Raw genomic sequence first — 6838 nt, forward strand, 5'->3', positions numbered from 1 at the left:
CATGGAAATATCTACACCGCTGTCTGTTTGAACATGGAAATATCTAAACCGCAATCTGCATGAAAATGGAAATATCCACACAGCTATCTGCATATACATGGAAATATCTACACAGCTATCTCTTTACACATGGAAATAACTACACCGCTATCTGTATAAACAAGGAAATATCTTCAACGCCATCTGGATGAACATGGATATATCTAAACAGCCTCCTGGATGAACATGGAAATATCTAAACTGCTATCTGTATGAACATGGAAATATCTGCACCGCTATCTGTATCAACATGGAAATACATACACCGCTATCTGTATGAACATGGAAATAGCTACAACTCTATCTGTATGAACATGGAAATATTTACACCGCTATCTGTATGGACAAGGAAATATCTTCACCGCAATCGGTATGAACATGGATATATCTACGCAGCCATCTGTATGAACATGGAAATATCTACACCGCTATCTGTATGAAAATGGAAATATCTACACCACTATCTGAATGAACATGGATATATCTGCACAGCCCTCTGTATGAACATGGAAATCTCCACACCGCTATCTGTGTAAACATGCATACATCTTCAACGCTCTCTGTATAAACTTGGAAATATCTACACCGCTATCTGTATGAACATGGAAATATATACACCTCTATCTGAAGATGGAAATATATACACCACTCTCTGCATGAAAATGGAAATATCTACACAGCTATCTGCATATACATGGAAATATCTACAAAGCTATCTCTTTACACATGGAAATAACTACACCGCTATCTGTATGAACATGGAAACATCTACACCGCCATCTGTATGAACATGGAAATATCTGCACCGCCATCTGTATGAACATATAAATATCTACTCCGCCATCAGTATTAAGATGGAAATATCTACACTGCTATCTGAATAAACATGGAAATATCTACACTGCTACCTGTATAAACATGGAAACATCAGCACCGCTATCTGCATAAACATGGAAATCTCAGCACCGCTATCTGTATGAACATGGAAATATCTACACCGCTATCTGTATGAACATGGAATTATCTACACCGCTATCTGTATGAACATGGCAACATCTTCACCGCTATTTGTATGAACATGGAAATATCTACCACCGCTATATGTTTGAACATTTAAATATCTACACCGCTATCTGTATGAAAATGGAAATATCTACAAAGCAATCTGCATATACATGGAAATATCTACACAGCTATCTCTTTACACATGGAAATAACTACACCGCTATATCTATAAACATGGAAATATCTACACCGCCATCTGTATGAAAATGGAAATATCTGCACCGCCATCTGTATGAACATATAAATATCTACACCGCCATCTGTATTAAGAAGGAGATATCTAAACCGCTATCTGTATATACATGGAAATACCTACACTGCTGCCTGTATAAACATGGAAATATCAGCACTGCTATCTGTATGAACATGGAAATATCTACACCGCAACCTGTATGAACATGAAAATATCTACACCGCTATCTGTATGAACATGGAAATATCTACACCGCTATCTGTATGAACATGGAAATATCTACACCGCTATCTGTATGAACATGGAAATATCTACACCGCTATCTGTATAAACATGGAAATATCTACACCGCTATCTGTATAAACATGGAAATATCAGCACTGCTATATGTATGAACATGGAAATATCTACACCGCATCCTGTATGAACATGGAAATATCTACACCGCTATCTGTATGAACATGGAAATATCTACACCGCTACCTGTATAAACATGGAAATATCATCACCGCTATCTGTATGAACATGGAAATATCTACACAGCCATCTGGATGAACATGGAAATATCTACACCACTATCTGTATGAACATGGAAATAGCCACACCGCTATCTGTATGAACATGGAAATATCAACACTGCTATCTGTATAAACATGGAAATATCTACACCTCTACCTGTATAAACATGGAAATATCAGAACCGCTATCTGTATGGACATGGAAATATCAGCCCCTCTATCTGTATGAACATGGAAATATCTACACCGCTATCTCTATGAACATGGAAATATCTACACCGCTATCTGTTTGAACATGTAAATATCTAAACCACTATCTGCATGAAAATGGAAATATCTACACAGCTATCTGCATATACATGGAAATATCTACACAGCTATCTCTTTACACATGGAAATAACTACACAGTTATCTGTATGAACATGGAAATATCTACACCGCTATCTGTATGAACATGGAGATATCTACACCGCTATCTGTATGAACATGGAAATATCTACACCACAATCTGTATGAACATGGAAATATCTTCACCGCCATCTGTATGAATATGGATATGTCTACACAGCGATCTGGATGAACATGGAAATATCTACACCGCGATCTGTATGAACATGGAAATATCTACACCGCTACCTGTGTAAACATGCACACATTTCACCGCTATCTGTATAAACATGGAAATATCTACACCGCTATCTGTATGAACATGGAAATATCTACACCGCTATCTGTATGAACATGGATATATCTACACAGCCATGTGGATGAACATAGAAATATCTACACCGCTATCTGTTTGAACATGGAAATATCTAAACCGCTATCTGCATGAAAATAGAAATATCTACACAGCTCTCTGCATATACATGGAAATATCTACAAACCTATCTCTTTACACATGGATATAACTACACCGCTATCTCTATAAACATGGAAATATCTACACCGCCATCTGTATGAACATGGAAATATCTGCACTGCCATCTGTATAAACATATAAATATCTACACCGCCATCTGTATTAAGATGGAGATATCTACACCGCTATCTGTTTGAACATGGAAATATCTACACTGCTATCTGTATGAACATGGAAATATCTACACCGCTATCTGTATAAACATGGAAATATCTACACAGCCATCTGGATGAACATGGAAATATCTACAACGCTATCTGTGTAAACATGCATACATCTTCACCGCAGTCTGTATAAACATGGAAATATCTACACCGCTATCTGTATGAACATGGAAATATCTACACCGCTATCTGTATGAACATGGAAATATCTACTCCGCCAACTGTATGAACATGGAAATGTCTGCACCGCCATCTGTATGAACATATAAATATCTACACCGCCATCTGTATTAAGATGGAGATATCTACACCGCTATCTGCATAAAAATGGAAATATCTACACCGCTATCTGTATAAACATGGAAATAACTACTCCGCTATCTGTATAAACATGGAAATATCTACACCGCTACCTGTATAAACATGGAAATATCAGCACCACTATCTGTATGAACATGGAAGTATATACACCGCTATCTGTATGAGCATGGAAATATCTACACCGCTATCAGTATGAACATGGAAATATCTACACTGCTATCTGTATGTACATGGAAATATCTACACCGCTATCTGTTTGAACAAGGAAATATATACACCGCTGTCTGCATGAAAATGGAAATATCTACACAGCTATCTGCATATACATGGAAATATCTACACAGCTATCTCTTTACACATGGAAATAACTACACCGCTATCTGTATGAACATGGAAATATCTACATTGCCATCTGTATGAACATGGAAATATCTGCACCGCCATCTGTATGAACTTATAAATCTGTACACCGCCATCTGTATTAAGAAGGAGATATCTTCACCGCTATCTGTATAAACTTGGAAATATCAGCACCGCTATCTGTATGAACATGGAAATATCTACACCGCTATCTCTATGAACATGGATATATCTACACCGCAATCTGTATGAACATGGAAATAGCTACACCGCCATCTGTATGAACATGGAAATATCTGCAACGCCATCTGTATGAGCCTCTAAATATCTACACCAACATCTGTATTAACAAGGAGATATCTACACCGCTATCTGTACAAACATGGAAATACCTACACCGCTGCCTGTATAAACATGGAAATATCTACACCGCTATCTGTATGAACATGGATATATCTACACCGCTATCTGTATGAACATGGATATATCTACACAGCCATCTGGATGAACATGGAAATATCTACACCGCGATCTGTATGAACATGGAAATATCTACACCGCTATCTGTATGAACATGGAAATATCTACACCGCTATCTGTTTGAACATGGAAATATCTACACTGCTATCTGCTTGAAAATGGAAATATCTACTCTACTATCTGCATATACATGGAAATATCTACACAGCTATCTCTTTACACATGGAAATAACTACAACGCTATCTGTATGAACATAGAAATATCTACACCGCCATCTGTATGAACATGGAAATATCTACACCGCCATCTGTATGAACATGGTAATATCTGCACCGCCATCTGTATGAACATATAAATATCTACACCCCCATCTATATTAAGATGGAAATATCCACAACGCTATCTGTATAAACTTAGCAATATCTACACTGCTATCTGTATAAACATGGAAATATCTACACCGCTACCTGTATAAACATGGAAATATCAGCACCGCTATCTGTATGAACATGGAAATATCTACACCGCTATCTGTATGAACATGGAAATATCTACACTGATATCTCTATGAACATGGAAAGAGCTACACTGCTATCTGTATGAACATGGAAATATCTACACCACTACCTGTATGAAATTGGAAATATCTACACAGCCATCTGGATGAACATGGAAGTATCTACACCGCTATCTGGATGAATATGGAAATATCTACACCACTACCTGTATGTAATTGGAAATATCTACACAGCCATCTGGATGAACATGGAAGTATCTACACCGCCATCTGGATGAACATGGAAATATCTACACCGCTATCTGTATGAAAATGGAAATATCTACACCGCTATCTGAGTAAATATGCATACATCTTCACCGCAATCTGTATAAACATGGAAATATCTACACCGCTATCTGTATGAACATGGAAATATCTACACCACTCTCTGTTTGAACATGGAAATATCTACACCGCTATCTGCATGAAAATGGAAATATCTACAGAGCTATCTGCATATACATGGAAATATCTACACAGCTATCTCTTTACACATGGAAATAACTACACCGCTATCTCTATGAACATGGAAATATCTACACCGCCATCTGTATGAACATGGAAATATCTGCACCGCCATCTGTATGAACATGGAAATATCTACACCGCTATCTGTATAAACATGGAAATATCTACACCGCTATCTGTATGAATATGGAAATATCTACACCGCCATCTGTATGAACATGGAAATATCTGCACCGCCATCTGTATGAACATATAATTATCTACACCGCCATCTGTATTAAGAAGGAGATATCTACACCGCTATCTCTATAAACATGGAAATATCTACACTGCTATCTGTATAAACATGGAAATATCTACACCGCTATCTGTATAAACATGGAAATATCTACACCGCTACATGTATAAACATGGAAATATCACCACCGCTATCTGTATGAACATGGAAATATCTACACCGCTATCTGTATGAACATGGAAATATCTACACCGCTATCTGTATGAACATGGAAATATCTACAAAGCTATCTGAATGAACATGGAAATATCTACACCGCTATCTGTTTGAACATGTAAATATCTACACCGCTAACTGCATGAAAATGGAAATATCTACAAAGATATCTGCATATACATGGAAATATATACACTGCTATCTCTTTACACATGGAAATATCTACACCGCTATATCTATAAACATGGAAATATCTACACCGCCGTCTGTATGAACATGGAAATATCTACACCGCTATCTGTATGAACATGGAAATATATACACCGCTATCTGTATGAACATGGAAATATCTACACCGCTATCTGTATGAACATGGAAATATCTACACAGCCATCTGGATGAACATGGAAATATCTACACCGCTATCTGTATGAACATGGAAATATCTTCACCGCCATCTGTATGAACATGGATATGTCTACACAGCCATCTGGATGAACATGGAAATATCTACACCGCTATCTGTATGAACATGGAAATATCTACACCGCTATCTGTGTAAACATGCAAATATCTTCACCACTATCTGTATAAACATGGAAATATTTACACCGCTATCTGTATGAACATGGAAATATCTACACCGCTCTCTCTATGAACATGGAAATAACTACACCTCTATCTGTTTGAACATGGAAATATCTAAACCGCTATCTGCATGACAATGGAAATATCTACACAGCTATCTGCATATGCATGGAAATATCTACACAGCTATCTCTTTACACACGGAAAAAACTACACCGCTATCTGTATGAAGATGGAAATATCTTCACCGCCATCTGTATGAACATGGATATATCAACACAGCCATCTGGAAGAACATGGAAATATCTACACCGCTATCTGTATAAACACGCATACATCTTCACCGCTATCTGTATAAACATGGAAATATCTACACTGCTATCTGCATGAACATGGAAATATCTACACCGCTATCGGAACATGGAAATATCTACACAGTTATCTGCATGAAAATGGAAATATCTACACATCGATCTGCATATACATGGAAATATCTACAAAGCTATCTCTTTACACATGGAAATAACTACAGCGCTATCTCTATATACATGCAAATATCTACACCGCCATCTGTATGAACATGGAAATATCTGCACCGCCATCTGTATGAAGATATAAATATCTACACCCCAATCTATATTAAGATGGAGATATCTACACCGCTATATGTATAAACATGGAAATATCTACACCGCTATCTGTATA

This window comes from Gorilla gorilla, chromosome 6 (assembly GCF_029281585.2).
Source record: "Gorilla gorilla gorilla isolate KB3781 chromosome 6, NHGRI_mGorGor1-v2.1_pri, whole genome shotgun sequence".
In the NCBI taxonomy this organism is placed as follows: domain Eukaryota; kingdom Metazoa; phylum Chordata; class Mammalia; order Primates; family Hominidae; genus Gorilla; species Gorilla gorilla.